This window comes from Hyla sarda, unplaced genomic scaffold (genome assembly GCF_029499605.1).
Source record: "Hyla sarda isolate aHylSar1 unplaced genomic scaffold, aHylSar1.hap1 scaffold_188, whole genome shotgun sequence".
NCBI lineage: Eukaryota > Metazoa > Chordata > Amphibia > Anura > Hylidae > Hyla > Hyla sarda.
In genome coordinates this window covers 404,992-428,983 of record NW_026608532.1, presented here as the reverse complement: position 1 = coordinate 428,983, position 23,992 = coordinate 404,992, and the positions used below count along the sequence as shown (strand labels likewise).

The 23,992-nt window shown below is 46.0% G+C and overlaps 8 non-coding genes and 1 pseudogene across 8 annotated transcripts; all 9 read right to left on the bottom strand.

Annotated features, from left to right (window-relative positions):
* Positions 1–692: 692 nt before the first annotated feature.
* On the bottom strand, positions 693–883 carry LOC130315594 (U2 spliceosomal RNA). The gene has a single exon (XR_008863066.1). It is a non-coding gene; the product is annotated as a U2 spliceosomal RNA (small nuclear RNA).
* Positions 884–2,981: 2,098 nt separating this feature from the next.
* LOC130315592 (U2 spliceosomal RNA) lies at positions 2,982–3,172 on the bottom strand. Its single transcript, XR_008863064.1, has one exon. It is a non-coding gene; the product is annotated as a U2 spliceosomal RNA (small nuclear RNA).
* Positions 3,173–5,252: 2,080 nt separating this feature from the next.
* LOC130315638 (U2 spliceosomal RNA) lies at positions 5,253–5,438 on the bottom strand. The gene has a single exon (XR_008863106.1). It is a non-coding gene; the product is annotated as a U2 spliceosomal RNA (small nuclear RNA).
* A 5,386-nt stretch (positions 5,439–10,824) lies between these two features.
* Positions 10,825–11,042, bottom strand: LOC130315649 (U2 spliceosomal RNA; annotated as a pseudogene).
* A 2,086-nt stretch (positions 11,043–13,128) lies between these two features.
* LOC130315591 (U2 spliceosomal RNA) lies at positions 13,129–13,319 on the bottom strand. Its single transcript, XR_008863063.1, has one exon. It is a non-coding gene; the product is annotated as a U2 spliceosomal RNA (small nuclear RNA).
* Positions 13,320–15,399: 2,080 nt separating this feature from the next.
* Positions 15,400–15,590, bottom strand: LOC130315590 (U2 spliceosomal RNA). Its single transcript, XR_008863062.1, has one exon. It is a non-coding gene; the product is annotated as a U2 spliceosomal RNA (small nuclear RNA).
* Positions 15,591–17,671: 2,081 nt separating this feature from the next.
* Positions 17,672–17,862, bottom strand: LOC130315589 (U2 spliceosomal RNA). The gene has a single exon (XR_008863061.1). It is a non-coding gene; the product is annotated as a U2 spliceosomal RNA (small nuclear RNA).
* Positions 17,863–19,945: 2,083 nt separating this feature from the next.
* LOC130315614 (U2 spliceosomal RNA) lies at positions 19,946–20,136 on the bottom strand. The gene has a single exon (XR_008863084.1). It is a non-coding gene; the product is annotated as a U2 spliceosomal RNA (small nuclear RNA).
* A 2,071-nt stretch (positions 20,137–22,207) lies between these two features.
* On the bottom strand, positions 22,208–22,398 carry LOC130315588 (U2 spliceosomal RNA). The gene has a single exon (XR_008863060.1). It is a non-coding gene; the product is annotated as a U2 spliceosomal RNA (small nuclear RNA).
* Positions 22,399–23,992: the final 1,594 nt, after the last annotated feature.

Here is a 23,992-nt window from a genome sequence, read left to right as displayed (position 1 = left end):
AAGGGCCTCGCACCTTCTGATGCATCAGGTAGGTGCACAATAGCATAGCCTAACCCTCTGTACTTTGGTCTATATTGATGCGGGACATAGACAGCCAGCTGATGACCAATCCATTAGTGCAATGGATGGCTGGAAGCATTTGTCTTTGCCTTTGCAATACCACAGAAGCAATGCATGGTCAATGTACAGCAATGACACACCTGTGTGAACAGCCAGGAGACCCCCCCCCCCCATGTTATGTTACATAGTTACATAGTTAGTACGGTCGAAAAAAGACATATGTCCATCAAGTTCAACCAGGGAATTAAGGGGTAGGGGTGTGGCGCGATATTGGGGAAGGGATGAGATTTTATATTTCTTCATAAGCATTAATCTTATTTTGTCAATTAGGAACATTCAGCACCCACCCGCTATCAAGGCAGCTGCCTATCATGTCATGCCCTACCTGCACAGGTGTGCTGGCTACTCAAATGATCCAATTAAGGAGGCCATTTAGTCAGCAGCAGCAGAAGTCCTGTGCCTGGACGCTCCAACAGCGGCCAGACACAAGCAGAAGCAGAAGCAGCAGCAGCACCACCTTTTGTTTTTTGGCTGCAGCAGCAGCAGCAGCAAGGCCCACAGGGCTGGCTAGCTGGCTAGCCAGCAAGCAGGTAGCAATGAAAGTAGGAATCTTTCTTTTTAACCCTGTAAGGGGGTGGTGCACTGTACCCGAAGATACTGCCATATCGGGTCAATGCATAGGGCGACGGAAGCAAGCTTCGAAATCGGCCCCCGTTCTCAAAAATCCATTTAATATATGGTCCCCAGATAGGGGACGTATCAGATATTAAACTGATAAGAACAGATACTACACTTGATCTTAGCCAAAAGGCCGAGAAGCGATAACCGTGAAAGGGGCGGGCCCAACAAGGTCCCCTTCATGGGCACTATCACTGCTTGCTGTCAGGGAGGCTGCCAGACAATTTTCCATGCACACTCTGGGCTGGGGGGCAGTCAACCACCAGTACACACAGCAGAACCTAAACCCATACCATTATTGCTAAGCAGCAAGACAGGGGCCCATTGCACTCCCACGGGGCCTTTTTAAATGCAATCCATAACCCGGATTTGCCAGGAACCCTTCTTACTCCTCCTACTTGCATGTGACACTGGGCTTAGGATCTGCATAGGAAACACACACACAAGCACACACCTACCTTTGTTGCCTGCAGATGCCTCCTTGGCTGTCCCCAAACGGTATCAAACCAACACCCACGGGAAGCTGTAAGCATAGAGGACATGCCTGCACCCCATTGGACTTACCTGTGTGGGTTAAACCCGGGTTATTTGACAACCTATGGCGGTGATGGTTCTGCTCAGGCAGAGCAGTGCTGATGCTCCTCATAAAGCTGTCGCTGCTGTGAAGGTTCTAGGTGACATCACAAATCCCTATGGTTACATACACAACAAAGCTGGGTTGTTGTTGTTTACACTCTGCAAGGCCTGTGGAAGTGAGTGACATCATAGCACTGTAGTTCTGAGGGTTCTAGATGGATGCAACAATCTCCTGTTGCTTCTATGAAGGCCATAATAGACGACATCACCAAACAGCTCCATAGTCACATACACAGCAAAGGAGAGATGTTGTTTACACCTAGTGATGTCAGTGGTATTGAGTGACATCACAGCACAGTGCTAAGGCTCCTGGGCCTGGACACAGCAGCGGCTGCAATATCTCAACGGAGAATACGTTTATATATATGTGTGTGTGTGCGCGTATATATATATATATATATATATATATATATATATATATATATATATATATATATATTTCTCCGCCGAAATCACTTTTAAACCCATTTCCACCTTTTTTTCCCTTCTCTTCCTCTTACTTTTTTTTCACGTTTTTTTACGTTTTTCTCCTTTTCGCCTCTTTTCTGGGCGTATTATTCTTCTTTTTCTTCTTTTTTTTCGTCTAATGCATACCCCATCAGTGCAGCAATGCTTATTCAATACCGCCAGCAGATGGAGACACTGGGGGATAATTTTCTAAGGATTTATACTGATTTTTCCTGTCTGAATTTGTCGCACAGAAAGTTGCAGGCCAAATATGTGTGACATTTCTGCGACTTTAGCTTCTAGAGCATTTTTACAACATTATACATAGGTGCTGAATACATAAAAAGCGACTGTTCAGCGACAGACAAGTCGCATCGGCTGAAAGTAGGCCAGAATGTCAGTCCATGTTGGAGCAGGTTTAGATACAGTCTAAAGCATAGATCTCAAAGTCTGTGCACAGAATTTAGCAAGGGCCTCGCACCTTCTGATGCATCAGGTAGGTGCACAATAGCATAGCCTAACCCTCTGTACTTTGGTCTATATTGATGCGGGACATAGACAGCCAGCTGATGACCAATCCATTAGTGCAATGGATGGCTGGAAGCATTTGTCTTTGCCTTTGCAATACCACAGAAGCAATGCATGGTCAATGTACAGCAATGACACACCTGTGTGAACAGCCAGGAGACCCCCCCCCCCCATGTTATGTTACATAGTTACATAGTTAGTACGGTCGAAAAAAGACATATGTCCATCAAGTTCAACCAGGGAATTAAGGGGTAGGGGTGTGGCGCGATATTGGGGAAGGGATGAGATTTTATATTTCTTCATAAGCATTAATCTTATTTTGTCAATTAGGAACATTCAGCACCCACCCGCTATCAAGGCAGCTGCCTATCATGTCATGCCCTACCTGCACAGGTGTGCTGGCTACTCAAATGATCCAATTAAGGAGGCCATTTAGTCAGCAGCAGCAGAAGTCCTGTGCCTGGACGCTCCAACAGCGGCCAGACACAAGCAGAAGCAGAAGCAGCAGCAGCACCACCTTTTGTTTTTTGGCTGCAGCAGCAGCAGCAGCAAGGCCCACAGGGCTGGCTAGCTGGCTAGCCAGCAAGCAGGTAGCAATGAAAGTAGGAATCTTTCTTTTTAACCCTGTAAGGGGGTGGTGCACTGTACCCGAAGATACTGCCATATCGGGTCAATGCATAGGGCGACGGAAGCAAGCTTCGAAATCGGCCCCCGTTCTCAAAAATCCATTTAATATATGGTCCCCAGATAGGGGACGTATCAGATATTAAACTGATAAGAACAGATACTACACTTGATCTTAGCCAAAAGGCCGAGAAGCGATATCCGTGAAAGGGGCGGGCCCAACAAGGTCCCCTTCATGGGCACTATCACTGCTTGCTGTCAGGGAGGCTGCCAGACAATTTTCCATGCACACTCTGGGCTGGGGGGCAGTCAACCACCAGTACACACAGCAGAACCTAAACCCATACCATTATTGCTAAGCAGCAAGACAGGGGCCCATTGCACTCCCACGGGGCCTTTTTAAATGCAACCCATAACCCGGATTTGCCAGGAACCCTTCTTACTCCTCCTACTTGCATGTGACACTGGGCTTAGGATCTGCATAGGAAACACACACACAAGCACACACCTACCTTTGTTGCCTGCAGATGCCTCCTTGGCTGTCCCCAAACGGTATCAAACCAACACCCACGGGAAGCTGTAAGCATAGAGGACATGCCTGCACCCCATTGGACTTACCTGTGTGGGTTAAACCCGGGTTATTTGACAACCTATGGCGGTGATGGTTCTGCTCAGGCAGAGCAGTGCTGATGCTCCTCATAAAGCTGTCGCTGCTGTGAAGGTTCTAGGTGACATCACAAATCCCTATGGTTACATACACAACAAAGCTGGGTTGTTGTTGTTTACACTCTGCAAGGCCTGTGGAAGTGAGTGACATCATAGCACTGTAGTTCTGAGGGTTCTAGATGGATGCAACAATCTCCTGTTGCTTCTATGAAGGCCATAATAGACGACATCACCAAACAGCTCCATAGTCACATACACAGCAAAGGAGAGATGTTGTTTACACCTAGTGATGTCAGTGGTATTGAGTGACATCACAGCACAGTGCTAAGGCTCCTGGGCCTGGACACAGCAGCGGCTGCAATATCTCAACGGAGAATACGTTTATATATATGTGTGTGTGTGCGCGTATATATATATATATATATATATATATATATATATATATATATATTTCTCCGCCGAAATCACTTTTAAACCCATTTCCACCTTTTTTTCCCTTCTCTTCCTCTTACTTTTTTTTCACGTTTTTTTACGTTTTTCTCCTTTTCGCCTCTTTTCTGGGCGTATTATTCTTCTTTTTCTTCTTTTTTTTCGTCTAATGCATACCCCATCAGTGCAGCAATGCTTATTCAATACCGCCAGCAGATGGAGACACTGGGGGATAATTTTCTAAGGATTTATACTGATTTTTCCTGTCTGAATTTGTCGCACAGAAAGTTGCAGGCCAAATATGTGTGACATTTCTGCGACTTTAGCTTCTAGAGCATTTTTACAACATTATACATAGGTGCTGAATACATAAAAAGCGACTGTTCAGCGACAGACAAGTCGCATCGGCTGAAAGTAGGCCAGAATGTCAGTCCATGTTGGAGCAGGTTTAGATACAGTCTAAAGCATAGATCTCAAAGTCTGTGCACAGAATTTAGCAAGGGCCTCGCACCTTCTGATGCATCAGGTAGGTGCACAATAGCATAGCCTAACCCTCTGTACTTTGGTCTATATTGATGCGGGACATAGACAGCCAGCTGATGACCAATCCATTAGTGCAATGGATGGCTGGAAGCATTTGTCTTTGCCTTTGCAATACCACAGAAGCAATGCATGGTCAATGTACAGCAATGACACACCTGTGTGAACAGCCAGGAGACCCCCCCCCCCCATGTTATGTTACATAGTTACATAGTTAGTACGGTCGAAAAAAGACATATGTCCATCAAGTTCAACCAGGGAATTAAGGGGTAGGGGTGTGGCGCGATATTGGGGAAGGGATGAGATTTTATATTTCTTCATAAGCATTAATCTTATTTTGTCAATTAGGAACATTCAGCACCCACCCGCTATCAAGGCAGCTGCCTATCATGTCATGCCCTACCTGCACAGGTGTGCTGGCTACTCAAATGATCCAATTAAGGAGGCCATTTAGTCAGCAGCAGCAGAAGTCCTGTGCCTGGACGCTCCAACAGCGGCCAGACACAAGCAGAAGCAGAAGCAGCAGCAGCACCACCTTTTGTTTTTTGGCTGCAGCAGCAGCAAGGCCCACAGGGCTGGCTAGCTGGCTAGCCAGCAAGCAGGTAGCAATGAAAGTAGGAATCTTTCTTTTTAACCCTGTAAGGGGGTGGTGCACTGTACCCGAGGATACTGCCATATCGGGTCAATGCATAGGGCGACGGAAGCAAGCTTCGAAATCGGCCCCCGTTCTCAAAAATCCATTTAATATATGGTCCCCAGATAGGGGACGTATCAGATATTAAACTGATAAGAACAGATAAGGTTTCAACAAAATTTTATTGAATAAATAAGAAACCATACAAAATTTAAAATGCAAAATAATAAAAGGTTCACAAAAGTTTTAAAATACAAATAATAAAACCAGTAATAAAAGGAGAAAAAATAAAAATGGCAGGATAAAACATTATACAAATGTCATAAAAACTGATTATATTGTTATTTCGTTCCATAGAGGCAGACACCACATGGATGCTGCCTCGCTGGCCCCCAACTGTTTCTTGTCTCTTAGGTAATAGATGTACATCTCACTCAGGGCCAGCTTTATACAGTTTTTAACATCAATAAAATCATGTTTAAAAAGTAAGATGTTCCTAACTTTCCAGATGGCATTTTTAAAACAATTAATAATCATCCAGCAGATCTGCTGTTTAAAATTGGGGCAGTTAAAAAGACCGTAAAAGACACATTCGTGATTAAAATCTTTTAGGCCGCAGGCCCACTTCAAAAGTGGGCCTACCTTCCTCCAAAGCTCCCGTGCAAAAGGGCAGTTCCAAAATATGTGCAGCACCGTTTCGTCCACTCCGCAGCCATCTCTCGGGCACTTGGCTCTCGCCACCAGTCCTCGCCTGTGCTGGAACTCACGAGTAGGGAGGCACTGGTGGACGATTGCCCAGGCAAGATCCCTGTGTACATTCGCCAGAAACTTCCCGTACACGTTCCGCCATACCTTTTTGGATCTTGCCTGTGTGAAATTGGACACTGCCAGGGTAACCTCACTCCGCCTGAGGACCTTTGATACCTTTCTCTGGTCCCCCAGTATGTCAGACTCCAAATCTTGGAGACCTAGGAGCCTGACTGTCTTTTCCAACACCACATAATGTTTTGGGGGACACAGAAGCACCGGAGCGTTCAGAGGGATGCGCAACCATCTTTTAAAAACCATGCCCGCAGCGTACCTTAAAAAGCAGCTAAAAATGCCATCGGATTTAATAATTTTAAAACAGAAACAGAAATACTTTATGTAAAAGAAAGTAAAAAGGTTAGGAACATCTTTCCCGCCATTATCTTTACTTTTGTACATAAAATCACGCTTTAATTTCTCCATTTTTGAACCCCATAAAAAAGTAAAAACAATTCTAGTTACTTTTTTAATGTATAAAATAGATGGAGGAAATACCATGGCAATGTATAGCATAATAGGGAGTAAAACCATCTTTATTATTAAAATCTTCCCCTCCATGGTAAGGTTTCTAAGATTCCACATTAAAATCTTCTTCTCCATCTTAGCTATAGCTGAATCCCAGTTAGGGCTCCCATCATTGACCTGGTTAAAAACAATACCTAAAACTTTAATTTGATCCTGTTGCATTGTAACTCCTGGGGTGATGGATGAATCCCAGGAGCCAATATAAAAACAGTCACATTTATCTGTGTTTAGCTTAAAACCAGAGACCTCGCAGAAATAGCTGGTGTTCCTCAATGCCCCCCTCATGGATGGAGAGTCCGGGCACAGTATGGTGACATCATCCATGTACCCCAACACCTTTAGATGGGTCCCTCCTCCACCAGGTATCGGTACGCCTCTTACTACCCGGTCTTTTCTGAGGAGGGCCATCAGTGGTTCGATTGCGCAAATAAAAAGGAGTGGGGACAGGGGGCAGCCCTGTTTGACACCTGATAAAAGAGGAACACCGCTGGTTAAAAAGCCATTAACAGAGACTTGACTAAAACAGGATCGGTATAAAAGCATGATTCGGCTTAAAATCGTTTCAGGCACTGCCATCTTTTTAAGAACTAAAAACAGGTATTCATGGGAGACCCTATCAAAGGCTTTTTCAAAGTCTAAGGATAAAATTGCTACAGTTTGATTTCTATCCTTAAAATACCATAAAACATCTCTTAAAATATTTAGGGATTCAGCTATAGACCTTCCAGGTACCCCACAAACCTGATTTGGGTGAATTAATTTATGAATAAAAGGTTTAAAACGGACAGCTAATAACTTGGCTAAAACTTTATAATCGACATTTAAAAGTGTGATGGGGCGCCAATTTTTTAGCATATCCTTTTCACCCTTTTTAAAAAGTAATGATACAATCCCCCTCCTCCAGGAAGGGGGAAGTTCATTAACAATAAAAGTTTCTTTATACAATAAAACCATATCATCCTTTAAAATATCCCAAAAAGCTAAATAAAATTCGATGGGTAAACCATCTTCCCCAGGGGCCTTCCCACTAGAAAAACTTTTAAAAACAAATAAAAGTTCATCTAAGTTAAGATCACGGGATAAAACCTCCTGGTCTAAAACATCTAGCTTAAAATCAAGGGAATTAAGAACATGTTCTAAAAAGGATGGATTAAGATCTTTCTTATTAAAAAGAAGCTGGTAGAAGTTAAAAACTGCATCTAACATGCCTTTTGGAGTGGATTCACCCTCAAGGTTTTGGATGATATCCCTCCTATTCATCACTTTTTTAAAAAAGAAACGGGAACATTTCTCGCCCTCCTCCAGGTGCTGCACATGTGAGTTAAAAATGATTTGTTTCCCTTTCTTTTCTATGGCATGTTTTATTTCAGTTTTAAGGTTTAAAATATCATTTTCTACATCCATACCAGCTTCTTTCAATTTAAAAAGTACATTTAAACGCATGTTAAGAACATAAAACCACTGTTTTTCCATTTTTGCCTTCTTCTTACCTGCTTTGATAAAAAAAAATCTGATTTTAGATTTGGTGCCCTCCCACCAGTGCAGCATAGGCTCATGGGGTTTTCTTTGTGATTGCCAGCATTGGTAGGTCCGCACAAACTCCTCTTTTATCTCAGGGTCCTCTAGGAGTGTGGTGTTTAATCTCCAGAGGCCCCTTTTTGCTTTTTGCTCCCCCTCTAGCTCCAGGCCCACCAAGAGGAGCTTATGATCAGAGAAGATATTCTGCTCGAGCGTGCATTTCAGGGGTTTAAAAGCTCTAGAGGAAAAAATAAAATCGATTCTGGAGCTCACTCTTCCATTGGACCATGTGGCGCCCGGGTCCTCCGGCAAGAGATCCTTCCAGCAATCTTTCAAATTAAAATCATCAATAAAATTTTTAAGCAGGTAAGAAGTGCGGTCTTTACGATTAATATCCCCACCCTGCCGGTGTTCCCCATCACGTATGCAGTTAAAATCACCTCCCACCAGCAGGGGGGAAGACCCAACACAAAACAGTGGTAAAATTTCAAATAGTTCTGCCCGCTCCTGTTTATCAGGAGGGGCATACACATTTAAAACACGAATTAAAAGTCCATTAAAATATAGATGAATTAAAAGAGCTCTGCCAGGCACAATCTCAGTTACTGTATGAATAGAAAAGGACTGGCCTCGGCAGAGCAGCCCAACACCCACAGAACGACAGTCATTTGCACCGGACCATATGGATGGGCCCAGCTTCCAGTCTTCTTTTAAGTCTTTATAGTCCATTTTACTAGGGATTCCACATTCTTGTAGCAGGCAAAGGTCAAAGTCACATGTCTCTAGATAAGAAAATAAAGCAGCCCTGCGATCAGGGCTCTTTAAGGACCTCACATTGAGTGAGGCAATTTTTACAGGGATAGGCATAGTTTATGGAGAGTCCGTGCTTGGAGAATCAAAGTCAATAATAAGCTGCGTACCGTCATCCCCCGCCTGCGGGGTCATCAGCTCCTTGATGTTCTGAGGGTCGGAGCTTGAGATCGATGATGCCCCGACCCTGAGCTCGCTCTCGTCCGAACTACGGCACGCCGCTTTCCTTTGAATGTCTTCCTCTTCTTCTTCTCTTTGTCTTTTAAATGTCACACTGCTGTCCATATCCTCTGTGTTGCTCTCACTCGATGTAATCTCTGGCCCCCGGCTGATGGATCTGCGTCTTCTTTCATCTTTTGACGACTGGAACTGCTGCACAGGGGCCTGTGAGGCCTCTTTTCCGGAACCTTTGCCGCTACCTTGGGAAGTTTTCATCGCTTGTTCCCCAGCAAGCGTTGCTGAGGACTGTTGCTCCAACTTCCCCATCGATCGACGATGGCCAGTTTTACCCACCGGGTCCACTGCTGGCGGGGCAGCAAACCCTGGTTTGGCGCCACTTGTCTTCTTGGCCCTGTCCTGTATAGGCGGAGTAACAGGACCGGGCTCAGACCTGGCCACCTGGCTCCCCTTCCGGCGGGCTTTCACCGGGGCCTCTTCGTCCGGAGCAGGGCGACCCTGGGCCAAGCCAGTACCTGGCTTATGCTGCAATTTTGGGTCCACCTCTGCCCCCACCGAGGCCCGTCGGCTGCCACCCGCCACAGGTGAGCCCCCTTCAGAAGTTTTGGCGGGCTCTTGAGCCAGGTAGGAAGTCGATCGACGTCTTTCAATTTCCCGGGCAGTAAACTCGATCACCCGCCCGGGCTTCGTGGAATCCCCATGGCCTCCCCCTAGCACTACCACCGGTGGGCCCCCCGATGGAGCACCAGAGGTCTTGGGCCTGGACCCATCAGTACCTGCCATCTGGGGTTTGGGCATCTTAAAAAAGGACGTCTTTTGTCCTGTCCCCTCTTTGGGTGGGCCCAGCCTTGACCCACCCATCGTAGTTTTTGCTTTATGGGGACAGGAATTAAAATCGTGATTTTCCTCTCCGCAGAGGTTGCACCTTATCGTATGGCTACATCTTGAGGCTATGTGACCTTCTTGGCCACACCTATTGCAGCGAATCACACGCTCCGCGCCGCAGGTCTCCTGGGTGTGGCCAAACCTCAAGCAATTTCGGCAATACATAGGCATTTGAGGATAGAACAGGAAGCCCCGAACTCTCCCGATGGCAAAATTTGGGGGCGGATGGCAAAGACCCCCAATACCACCGGGATCCTTACGGAGCTTGACCCAGAACTTCCTCTTGCCGTTCCAGAACCGCACGGAGTTCAAGATTTTGTTTGCGAATCGCACCTCTTCGCAGTATCGTCGAAGAAAAGTGGCTATATCCTCCGTGGTCACATGAGGGCTGTGCATAGCCACCACCAACGGTATATGTTCCTCACCATAGAGGAACTGGAACGAAAGACCGTCGAGTCGATCGTCCCTCTGGTCCGCACCAGACAAGGTTGCATAGATGTTATCGCAACACGCCGTGGCCGTGAAGGTGACGGTATACAGGCCACGGCTTTCCTGGTCATTTAGACACAGGATGTCCTCCCTATTGAGGCGGAAGTAGTCAAGAAGAATCACCTCCGCAATGAAGCGGAGGTTCTTCAACTGACGATGGCTCTCCGACACCTCTATGCGGATGGTATTTCGCATCGACATTTCCCCAGAGGGGAAAGCCCAGGAGAACGGCATCTTCCACACCCAGGGACTAAGCCCCTTCCCCAATAGCAGCAGGGGCTCGGAATCCCGCTATAAAAGCGGAACCCTTACCCAAGGCAGAGGTCGGGGGTACCCTAGGTGCTTCCGAAGCTACAGGTAACGCTCAACGTACCGAAAATGCCTTCTGAGACACAAGGTCCCAGAGACAGGGGGATCGCAACCCGTTGTCTGTGGACTAAGCCCGCTCCCCAATAGCAGCAAGGGGGTGAAGTCCCTCCGTAAGGAGAGACAATCCCCCAAGGCCGAGAAGCGGGGTACCACAGACACCTTCCGACCAGACCAAATGCAGATACTACACTTGATCTTAGCCAAAAGGCCGAGAAGCGATAACCGTGAAAGGGGCGGGCCCAACAAGGTCCCCTTCATGGGCACTATCACTGCTTGCTGTCAGGGAGGCTGCCAGACAATTTTCCATGCACACTCTGGGCTGGGGGGCAGTCAACCACCAGTACACACAGCAGAACCTAAACCCATACCATTATTGCTAAGCAGCAAGACAGGGGCCCATTGCACTCCCACGGGGCCTTTTTAAATGCAATCCATAACCCGGATTTGCCAGGAACCCTTCTTACTCCTCCTACTTGCATGTGACACTGGGCTTAGGATCTGCATAGGAAACACACACACAAGCACACACCTACCTTTGTTGCCTGCAGATGCCTCCTTGGCTGTCCCCAAACGGTATCAAACCAACACCCACGGGAAGCTGTAAGCATAGAGGACATGCCTGCACCCCATTGGACTTACCTGTGTGGGTTAAACCCGGGTTATTTGACAACCTATGGCGGTGATGGTTCTGCTCAGGCAGAGCAGTGCTGATGCTCCTCATAAAGCTGTCGCTGCTGTGAAGGTTCTAGGTGACATCACAAATCCCTATGGTTACATACACAACAAAGCTGGGTTGTTGTTGTTTACACTCTGCAAGGCCTGTGGAAGTGAGTGACATCATAGCACTGTAGTTCTGAGGGTTCTAGATGGATGCAACAATCTCCTGTTGCTTCTATGAAGGCCATAATAGACGACATCACCAAACAGCTCCATAGTCACATACACAGCAAAGGAGAGATGTTGTTTACACCTAGTGATGTCAGTGGTATTGAGTGACATCACAGCACAGTGCTAAGGCTCCTGGGCCTGGACACAGCAGCGGCTGCAATATCTCAACGGAGAATACGTTTATATATATGTGTGTGTGTGCGCGTATATATATATATATATATATATATATATATATATATATATATATTTCTCCGCCGAAATCACTTTTAAACCCATTTCCACCTTTTTTTCCCTTCTCTTCCTCTTACTTTTTTTTCACGTTTTTTTACGTTTTTCTCCTTTTCGCCTCTTTTCTGGGCGTATTATTCTTCTTTTTCTTCTTTTTTTTCGTCTAATGCATACCCCATCAGTGCAGCAATGCTTATTCAATACCGCCAGCAGATGGAGACACTGGGGGATAATTTTCTAAGGATTTATACTGATTTTTCCTGTCTGAATTTGTCGCACAGAAAGTTGCAGGCCAAATATGTGTGACATTTCTGCGACTTTAGCTTCTAGAGCATTTTTACAACATTATACATAGGTGCTGAATACATAAAAAGCGACTGTTCAGCGACAGACAAGTCGCATCGGCTGAAAGTAGGCCAGAATGTCAGTCCATGTTGGAGCAGGTTTAGATACAGTCTAAAGCATAGATCTCAAAGTCTGTGCACAGAATTTAGCAAGGGCCTCGCACCTTCTGATGCATCAGGTAGGTGCACAATAGCATAGCCTAACCCTCTGTACTTTGGTCTATATTGATGCGGGACATAGACAGCCAGCTGATGACCAATCCATTAGTGCAATGGATGGCTGGAAGCATTTGTCTTTGCCTTTGCAATACCACAGAAGCAATGCATGGTCAATGTACAGCAATGACACACCTGTGTGAACAGCCAGGAGACCCCCCCCCCCCATGTTATGTTACATAGTTACATAGTTAGTACGGTCGAAAAAAGACATATGTCCATCAAGTTCAACCAGGGAATTAAGGGGTAGGGGTGTGGCGCGATATTGGGGAAGGGATGAGATTTTATATTTCTTCATAAGCATTAATCTTATTTTGTCAATTAGGAACATTCAGCACCCACCCGCTATCAAGGCAGCTGCCTATCATGTCATGCCCTACCTGCACAGGTGTGCTGGCTACTCAAATGATCCAATTAAGGAGGCCATTTAGTCAGCAGCAGCAGAAGTCCTGTGCCTGGACGCTCCAACAGCGGCCAGACACAAGCAGAAGCAGAAGCAGCAGCAGCACCACCTTTTGTTTTTTGGCTGCAGCAGCAGCAGCAGCAAGGCCCACAGGGCTGGCTAGCTGGCTAGCCAGCAAGCAGGTAGCAATGAAAGTAGGAATCTTTCTTTTTAACCCTGTAAGGGGGTGGTGCACTGTACCCGAAGATACTGCCATATCGGGTCAATGCATAGGGCGACGGAAGCAAGCTTCGAAATCGGCCCCCGTTCTCAAAAATCCATTTAATATATGGTCCCCAGATAGGGGACGTATCAGATATTAAACTGATAAGAACAGATACTACACTTGATCTTAGCCAAAAGGCCGAGAAGCGATAACCGTGAAAGGGGCGGGCCCAACAAGGTCCCCTTCATGGGCACTATCACTGCTTGCTGTCAGGGAGGCTGCCAGACAATTTTCCATGCACACTCTGGGCTGGGGGGCAGTCAACCACCAGTACACACAGCAGAACCTAAACCCATACCATTATTGCTAAGCAGCAAGACAGGGGCCCATTGCACTCCCACGGGGCCTTTTTAAATGCAATCCATAACCCGGATTTGCCAGGAACCCTTCTTACTCCTCCTACTTGCATGTGACACTGGGCTTAGGATCTGCATAGGAAACACACACACAAGCACACACCTACCTTTGTTGCCTGCAGATGCCTCCTTGGCTGTCCCCAAACGGTATCAAACCAACACCCACGGGAAGCTGTAAGCATAGAGGACATGCCTGCACCCCATTGGACTTACCTGTGTGGGTTAAACCCGGGTTATTTGACAACCTATGGCGGTGATGGTTCTGCTCAGGCAGAGCAGTGCTGATGCTCCTCATAAAGCTGTCGCTGCTGTGAAGGTTCTAGGTGACATCACAAATCCCTATGGTTACATACACAACAAAGCTGGGTTGTTGTTGTTTACACTCTGCAAGGCCTGTGGAAGTGAGTGACATCATAGCACTGTAGTTCTGAGGGTTCTAGATGGATGCAACAATCTCCTGTTGCTTCTATGAAGGCCATAATAGACGACATCACCAAACAGCTCCATAGTCACATACACAGCAAAGGAGAGATGTTGTTTACACCTAGTGATGTCAGTGGTATTGAGTGACATCACAGCACAGTGCTAAGGCTCCTGGGCCTGGACACAGCAGCGGCTGCAATATCTCAACGGAGAATACGTTTATATATATGTGTGTGTGTGCGCGTATATATATATATATATATATATATATATATATATATATATATTTCTCCGCCGAAATCACTTTTAAACCCATTTCCACCTTTTTTTCCCATTCTCTTCCTCTTACTTTTTTTTCACGTTTTTTTACGTTTTTCTCCTTTTCGCCTCTTTTCTGGGCGTATTATTCTTCTTTTTCTTCTTTTTTTTCGTCTAATGCATACCCCATCAGTGCAGCAATGCTTATTCAATACCGCCAGCAGATGGAGACACTGGGGGATAATTTTCTAAGGATTTATACTGATTTTTCCTGTCTGAATTTGTCGCACAGAAAGTTGCAGGCCAAATATGTGTGACATTTCTGCGACTTTAGCTTCTAGAGCATTTTTACAACATTATACATAGGTGCTGAATACATAAAAAGCGACTGTTCAGCGACAGACAAGTCGCATCGGCTGAAAGTAGGCCAGAATGTCAGTCCATGTTGGAGCAGGTTTAGATACAGTCTAAAGCATAGATCTCAAAGTCTGTGCACAGAATTTAGCAAGGGCCTCGCACCTTCTGATGCATCAGGTAGGTGCACAATAGCATAGCCTAACCCTCTGTACTTTGGTCTATATTGATGCGGGACATAGACAGCCAGCTGATGACCAATCCATTAGTGCAATGGATGGCTGGAAGCATTTGTCTTTGCCTTTGCAATACCACAGAAGCAATGCATGGTCAATGTACAGCAATGACACACCTGTGTGAACAGCCAGGAGACCCCCCCATGTTATGTTACATATTTACATAGTTAGTACGGTCGAAAAAAGACATATGTCCATCAAGTTCAACCAGGGAATTAAGGGGTAGGGGTGTGGCGCGATATTGGGGAAGGGATGAGATTTTATATTTCTTCATAAGCATTAATCTTATTTTGTCAATTAGGAACATTCAGCACCCACCCGCTATCAAGGCAGCTGCCTATCATGTCATGCCCTACCTGCACAGGTGTGCTGGCTACTCAAATGATCCAATTAAGGAGGCCATTTAGTCAGCAGCAGCAGAAGTCCTGTGCCTGGACGCTCCAACAGCGGCCAGACACAAGCAGAAGCAGAAGCAGCAGCAGCACCACCTTTTGTTTTTTGGCTGCAGCAGCAGCAGCAGCAAGGCCCACAGGGCTGGCTAGCTGGCTAGCCAGCAAGCAGGTAGCAATGAAAGTAGGAATCTTTCTTTTTAACCCTGTAAGGGGGTGGTGCACTGTACCCGAAGATACTGCCATATCGGGTCAATGCATAGGGCGACGGAAGCAAGCTTCGAAATCGGCCCCCGTTCTCAAAAATCCATTTAATATATGGTCCCCAGATAGGGGACGTATCAGATATTAAACTGATAAGAACAGATACTACACTTGATCTTAGCCAAAAGGCCGAGAAGCGATAACCGTGAAAGGGGCGGGCCCAACAAGGTCCCCTTCATGGGCACTATCACTGCTTGCTGTCAGGGAGGCTGCCAGACAATTTTCCATGCACACTCTGGGCTGGGGGGCAGTCAACCACCAGTACACACAGCAGAACCTAAACCCATACCATTATTGCTAAGCAGCAAGACAGGGGCCCATTGCACTCCCACGGGGCCTTTTTAAATGCAATCCATAACCCGGATTTGCCAGGAACCCTTCTTACTCCTCCTACTTGCATGTGACACTGGGCTTAGGATCTGCATAGGAAACACACACACAAGCACACACCTACCTTTGTTGCCTGCAGATGCCTCCTTGGCTGTCCCCAAACGGTATCAAACCAACACCCACGGGAAGCTGTAAGCATAGAGGACATGCCTGCACCCCATTGGACTTACCTGTGTGGGTTAAACCCGGGTTATTTGACAACCTATGGCGGTGATGGTTCTGCTCAGGCAGAGCAGTGCTGATGCTCCTCATAAAGCTGTCGCTGCTGTGAAGGTTCTAGGTGACATCACAAATCCCTATGGTTACATACACAACAAAGCTGGGTTGTTGTTGTTTACACTCTGCAAGGCCTGTGGAAGTGAGTGACATCATAGCACTGTAGTTCTGAGGGTTCTAGATGGATGCAACAATCTCCTGTTGCTTCTATGAAGGCCATAATAGACGACATCACCAAACAGCTCCATAGTCACATACACAGCAAAGGAGAGATGTTGTTTACACCTAGTGATGTCAGTGGTATTGAGTGACATCACAGCACAGTGCTAAGGCTCCTGGGCCTGGACACAGCAGCGGCTGCAATATCTCAACGGAGAATACGTTTATATATATGTGTGTGTGTGCGCGTATATATATATATATATATATATATATATATATATATATATTTCTCCGCCGAAATCACTTTTAAACCCATTTCCACCTTTTTTTCCCTTCTCTTCCTCTTACTTTTTTTTCACGTTTTTTTACGTTTTTCTCCTTTTCGCCTCTTTTCTGGGCGTATTATTCTTCTTTTTCTTCTTTTTTTTCGTCTAATGCATACCCCATCAGTGCAGCAATGCTTATTCAATACCGCCAGCAGATGGAGACACTGGGGGATAATTTTCTAAGGATTTATACTGATTTTTCCTGTCTGAATTTGTCGCACAGAAAGTTGCAGGCCAAATATGTGTGACATTTCTGCGACTTTAGCTTCTAGAGCATTTTTACAACATTATACATAGGTGCTGAATACATAAAAAGCGACTGTTCAGCGACAGACAAGTCGCATCGGCTGAAAGTAGGCCAGAATGTCAGTCCATGTTGGAGCAGGTTTAGATACAGTCTAAAGCATAGATCTCAAAGTCTGTGCACAGAATTTAGCAAGGGCCTCGCACCTTCTGATGCATCAGGTAGGTGCACAATAGCATAGCCTAACCCTCTGTACTTTGGTCTATATTGATGCGGGACATAGACAGCCAGCTGATGACCAATCCATTAGTGCAATGGATGGCTGGAAGCATTTGTCTTTGCCTTTGCAATACCACAGAAGCAATGCATGGTCAATGTACAGCAATGACACACCTGTGTGAACAGCCAGGAGACCCCCCCCCCCATGTTATGTTACATAGTTACATAGTTAGTACGGTCGAAAAAAGACATATGTCCATCAAGTTCAACCAGGGAATTAAGGGGTAGGGGTGTGGCGCGATATTGGGGAAGGGATGAGATTTTATATTTCTTCATAAGCATTAATCTTATTTTGTCAATTAGGAACATTCAGCACCCACCCGCTATCAAGGCAGCTGCCTATCATGTCATGCCCTACCTGCACAGGTGTGCTGGCTACTCAAATGATCCAATTAAGGAGGCCATTTAGTCAGCAGCAGCAGAAGTCCTGTGCCTGGACGCTCCAACAGCGGCCAGACACAAGCAGAAGCAGAAGCAGCAGCAGCACCACCTTTTGTTTTTTGGCTGCAGCAGCAGCAGCAGCAAGGCCCACAGGGCTGGCTAGCTGGCTAGCCAGCAAGCAGGTAGCAATGAAAGTAGGAATCTTTCTTTTTAACCCTGTAAGGGGGTGGTGCACTGTACCCGAAGATACTGCCATATCGGGTCAATGCATAGGGCGACGGAAGCAAGCTTCGAAATCGGCCCCCGTTCTCAAAAATCCATTTAATATATGGTCCCCAGATAGGGGACGTATCAGATATTAAACTGATAAGAACAGATACTACACTTGATCTTAGCCAAAAGGCCGAGAAGCGATAACCGTGAAAGGGGCGGGCCCAACAAGGTCCCCTTCATGGGCACTATCACTGCTTGCTGTCAGGGAGGCTGCCAGACAATTTTCCATGCACACTCTGGGCTGGGGGGCAGTCAACCACCAGTACACACAGCAGAACCTAAACCCATACCATTATTGCTAAGCAGCAAGACAGGGGCCCATTGCACTCCCACGGGGCCTTTTTAAATGCAATCCATAACCCGGATTTGCCAGGAACCCTTCTTACTCCTCCTACTTGCATGTGACACTGGGCTTAGGATCTGCATAGGAAACACACACACAAGCACACACCTACCTTTGTTGCCTGCAGATGCCTCCTTGGCTGTCCCCAAACGGTATCAAACCAACACCCACGGGAAGCTGTAAGCATAGAGGACATGCCTGCACCCCATTGGACTTACCTGTGTGGGTTAAACCCGGGTTATTTGACAACCTATGGCGGTGATGGTTCTGCTCAGGCAGAGCAGTGCTGATGCTCCTCATAAAGCTGTCGCTGCTGTGAAGGTTCTAGGTGACATCACAAATCCCTATGGTTACATACACAACAAAGCTGGGTTGTTGTTGTTTACACTCTGCAAGGCCTGTGGAAGTGAGTGACATCATAGCACTGTAGTTCTGAGGGTTCTAGATGGATGCAACAATCTCCTGTTGCTTCTATGAAGGCCATAATAGACGACATCACCAAACAGCTCCATAGTCACATACACAGCAAAGGAGAGATGTTGTTTACACCTAGTGATGTCAGTGGTATTGAGTGACATCACAGCACAGTGCTAAGGCTCCTGGGCCTGGACACAGCAGCGGCTGCAATATCTCAACGGAGAATACGTTTATATATATGTGTGTGTGTGCGCGTATATATATATATATATATATATATATATATATATATATATATTTCTCCGCCGAAATCACTTTTAAACCCATTTCCACCTTTTTTTCCCTTCTCTTCCTCTTACTTTTTTTTCACGTTTTTTTACGTTTTTCTCCTTTTCGCCTCTTTTCTGGGCGTATTATTCTTCTTTTTCTTCTTTTTTTTCGTCTAATGCATACCCCATCAGTGCAGCAATGCTTATTCAATACCGCCAGCAGATGGAGACACTGGGGGATAATTTTCTAAGGATTTATACTGATTTTTCCTGTCTGAATTTGTCGCACAGAAAGTTGCAGGCCAAATATGTGTGACATTTCTGCGACTTTAGCTTCTAGAGCATTTTTACAACATTATACATAGGTGCTGAATACATAAAAAGCGACTGTTCAGCGACAGACAAGTCGCATCGGCTGAAAGTAGGCCAGAATGTCAGTCCATGTTGGAGCAGGTTTAGATACAGTCTAAAGCATAGATCTCAAAGTCTGTGCACAGAATTTAGCAAGGGCCTCGCACCTTCTGATGCATCAGGTAGGTGCACAATAGCATAGCCTAACCCTCTGTACTTTGGTCTATATTGATGCGGGACATAGACAGTCAGCTGATGACCAATCCATTAGTGCAATGGATGGCTGGAAGCATTTGTCTTTGCCTTTGCAATACCACAGAAGCAATGCATGGTCAATGTACAGCAATGACACACCTGTGTGAACAGCCAGGAGACCCCCCCCCCCATGTTATGTTACATAGTTACATAGTTAGTACGGTCGAAAAAAGACATATGTCCATCAAGTTCAACCAGGGAATTAAGGGGTAGGGGTGTGGCGCGATATTGGGGAAGGGATGAGATTTTATATTTCTTCATAAGCATTAATCTTATTTTGTCAATTAGGAACATTCAGCACCCACCCGCTATCAAGGCAGCTGCCTATCATGTCATGCCCTACCTGCACAGGTGTGCTGGCTACTCAAATGATCCAATTAAGGAGGCCATTTAGTCAGCAGCAGCAGAAGTCCTGTGCCTGGACGCTCCAACAGCGGCCAGACACAAGCAGAAGCAGAAGCAGCAGCAGCACCACCTTTTGTTTTTTGGCTGCAGCAGCAGCAGCAGCAAGGCCCACAGGGCTGGCTAGCTGGCTAGCCAGCAAGCAGGTAGCAATGAAAGTAGGAATCTTTCTTTTTAACCCTGCAAGGGGGTGGTGCACTGTACCCGAAGATACTGCCATATCGGGTCAATGCATAGGGCGACGGAAGCAAGCTTCGAAATCGGCCCCCGTTCTCAAAAATCCATTTAATATATGGTCCCCAGATAGGGGACGTATCAGATATTAAACTGATAAGAACAGATACTACACTTGATCTTAGCCAAAAGGCCGAGAAGCGATAACCGTGAAAGGGGCGGGCCCAACAAGGTCCCCTTCATGGGCACTATCACTGCTTGCTGTCAGGGAGGCTGCCAGACAATTTTCCATGCACACTCTGGGCTGGGGGGCAGTCAACCACCAGTACACACAGCAGAACCTAAACCCATACCATTATTGCTAAGCAGCAAGACAGGGGCCCATTGCACTCCCACGGGGCCTTTTTAAATGCAATCCATAACCCGGATTTGCCAGGAACCCTTCTTACTCCTCCTACTTGCATGTGACACTGGGCTTAGGATCTGCATAGGAAACACACACACAAGCACACACCTACCTTTGTTGCCTGCAGATGCCTCCTTGGCTGTCCCCAAACGGTATCAAACCAACACCCACGGGAAGCTGTAAGCATAGAGGACATGCCTGCACCCCATTGGACTTACCTGTGTGGGTTAAACCCGGGTTATTTGACAACCTATGGCGGTGATGGTTCTGCTCAGGCAGAGCAGTGCTGATGCTCCTCATAAAGCTGTCGCTGCTGTGAAGGTTCTAGGTGACATCACAAATCCCTATGGTTACATACACAACAAAGCTGGGTTGTTGTTGTTTACACTCTGCAAGGCCTGTGGAAGTGAGTGACATCATAGCACTGTAGTTCTGAGGGTTCTAGATGGATGCAACAATCTCCTGTTGCTTCTATGAAGGCCATAATAGACGACATCACCAAACAGCTCCATAGTCACATACACAGCAAAGGAGAGATGTTGTTTACACCTAGTGATGTCAGTGGTATTGAGTGACATCACAGCACAGTGCTAAGGCTCCTGGGCCTGGACACAGCAGCGGCTGCAATATCTCAACGGAGAATACGTTTATATATATGTGTGTGTGTGCGCGTATATATATATATATATATATATATATATTTCTCCGCCGAAATCACTTTTAAACCCATTTCCACCTTTTTTTCCCTTCTCTTCCTCTTACTTTTTTTTCACGTTTTTTTACGTTTTTCTCCTTTTCGCCTCTTTTCTGGGCGTATTCTTCTTCTTTTTCTTCTTTTTTTTCGTCTAATGCATACCCCATCAGTGCAGCAATGCTTATTCAATACCGCCAGCAGATGGAGACACTGGGGGATAATTTTCTAAGGATTTATACTGATTTTTCCTGTCTGAATTTGTCGCACAGAAAGTTGCAGGCCAAATATGTGTGACATTTCTGCGACTTTAGCTTCTAGAGCATTTTTACAACATTATACATAGGTGCTGAATACATAAAAAGCGACTGTTCAGCGACAGACAAGTCGCATCGGCTGAAAGTAGGCCAGAATGTCAGTCCATGTTGGAGCAGGTTTAGATACAGTCTAAAGCATAGATCTCAAAGTCTGTGCACAGAATTTAGCAAGGGCCTCGCACCTTCTGATGCATCAGGTAGGTGCACAATAGCATAGCCTAACCCTCTGTACTTTGGTCTATATTGATGCGGGACATAGACAGCCAGCTGATGACCAATCCATTAGTGCAATGGATGGCTGGAAGCATTTGTCTTTGCCTTTGCAATACCACAGAAGCAATGCATGGTCAATGTACAGCAATGACACACCTGTGTGAACAGCCAGGAGACCCCCCCCCCCCCATGTTATGTTACATAGTTACATAGTTAGTACGGTCGAAAAAAGACATATGTCCATCAAGTTCAACCAGGGAATTAAGGGGTAGGGGTGTGGCGCGATATTGGGGAAGGGATGAGATTTTATATTTCTTCATAAGCATTAATCTTATTTTGTCAATTAGGAACATTCAGCACCCACCCGCTATCAAGGCAGCTGCCTATCATGTCATGCCCTACCTGCACAGGTGTGCTGGCTACTCAAATGATCCAATTAAGGAGGCCATTTAGTCAGCAGCAGCAGAAGTCCTGTGCCTGGACGCTCCAACAGCGGCCAGACACAAGCAGAAGCAGAAGCAGCAGCAGCACCACCTTTTGTTTTTTGGCTGCAGCAGCAGCAGCAGCAAGGCCCACAGGGCTGGCTAGCTGGCTAGCCAGCAAGCAGGTAGCAATGAAAGTAGGAATCTTTCTTTTTAACCCTGTAAGGGGGTGGTGCACTGTACCCGAAGATACTGCCATATCGGGTCAATGCATAGGGCGACGGAAGCAAGCTTCGAAATCGGCCCCCGTTCTCAAAAATCCATTTAATATATGGTCCCCAGATAGGGGACGTATCAGATATTAAACTGATAAGAACAGATACTACACTTGATCTTAGCCAAAAGGCCGAGAAGCGATAACCGTGAAAGGGGCGGGCCCAACAAGGTCCCCTTCATGGGCACTATCACTGCTTGCTGTCAGGGAGGCTGCCAGACAATTTTCCATGCACACTCTGGGCTGGGGGGCAGTCAACCACCAGTACACACAGCAGAACCTAAACCCATACCATTATTGCTAAGCAGCAAGACAGGGGCCCATTGCACTCCCACGGGGCCTTTTTAAATGCAATCCATAACCCGGATTTGCCAGGAACCCTTCTTACTCCTCCTACTTGCATGTGACACTGGGCTTAGGATCTGCATAGGAAACACACACACAAGCACACACCTACCTTTGTTGCCTGCAGATGCCTCCTTGGCTGTCCCCAAACGGTATCAAACCAACACCCACGGGAAGCTGTAAGCATAGAGGACATGCCTGCACCCCATTGGACTTACCTGTGTGGGTTAAACCCGGGTTATTTGACAACCTATGGCGGTGATGGTTCTGCTCAGGCAGAGCAGTGCTGATGCTCCTCATAAAGCTGTCGCTGCTGTGAAGGTTCTAGGTGACATCACAAATCCCTATGGTTACATACACAACAAAGCTGGGTTGTTGTTGTTTACACTCTGCAAGGCCTGTGGAAGTGAGTGACATCATAGCACTGTAGTTCTGAGGGTTCTAGATGGATGCAACAATCTCCTGTTGCTTCTATGAAGGCCATAATAGACGACATCACCAAACAGCTCCATAGTCACATACACAGCAAAGGAGAGATGTTGTTTACACCTAGTGATGTCAGTGGTATTGAGTGACATCACAGCACAGTGCTAAGGCTCCTGGGCCTGGACACAGCAGCGGCTGCAATATCTCAACGGAGAATACGTTTATATATATGTGTGTGTGTGCGCGTATATATATATATATATATATATATATATATATATATATATATTTCTCCGCCGAAATCACTTTTAAACCCATTTCCACCTTTTTTTCCCTTCTCTTCCTCTTACTTTTTTTTCACGTTTTTTTACGTTTTTCTCCTTTTCGCCTCTTTTCTGGGCGTATTATTCTTCTTTTTCTTCTTTTTTTTCGTCTAATGCATACCCCATCAGTGCAGCAATGCTTATTCAATACCGCCAGCAGATGGAGACACTGGGGGATAATTTTCTAAGGATTTATACTGATTTTTCCTGTCTGAATTTGTCGCACAGAAAGTTGCAGGCCAAATATGTGTGACATTTCTGCGACTTTAGCTTCTAGAGCATTTTTACAACATTATACATAGGTGCTGAATACATAAAAAGCGACTGTTCAGCGACAGACAAGTCGCATCGGCTGAAAGTAGGCCAGAATGTCAGTCCATGTTGGAGCAGGTTTAGATACAGTCTAAAGCATAGATCTCAAAGTCTGTGCACAGAATTTAGCAAGGGCCTCGCACCTTCTGATGCATCAGGTAGGTGCACAATAGCATAGCCTAACCCTCTGTACTTTGGTCTATATTGATGCGGGACATAGACAGCCAGCTGATGACCAATCCATTAGTGCAATGGATGGCTGGAAGCATTTGTCTTTGCCTTTGCAATACCACAGAAGCAATGCATGGTCAATGTACAGCAATGACACACCT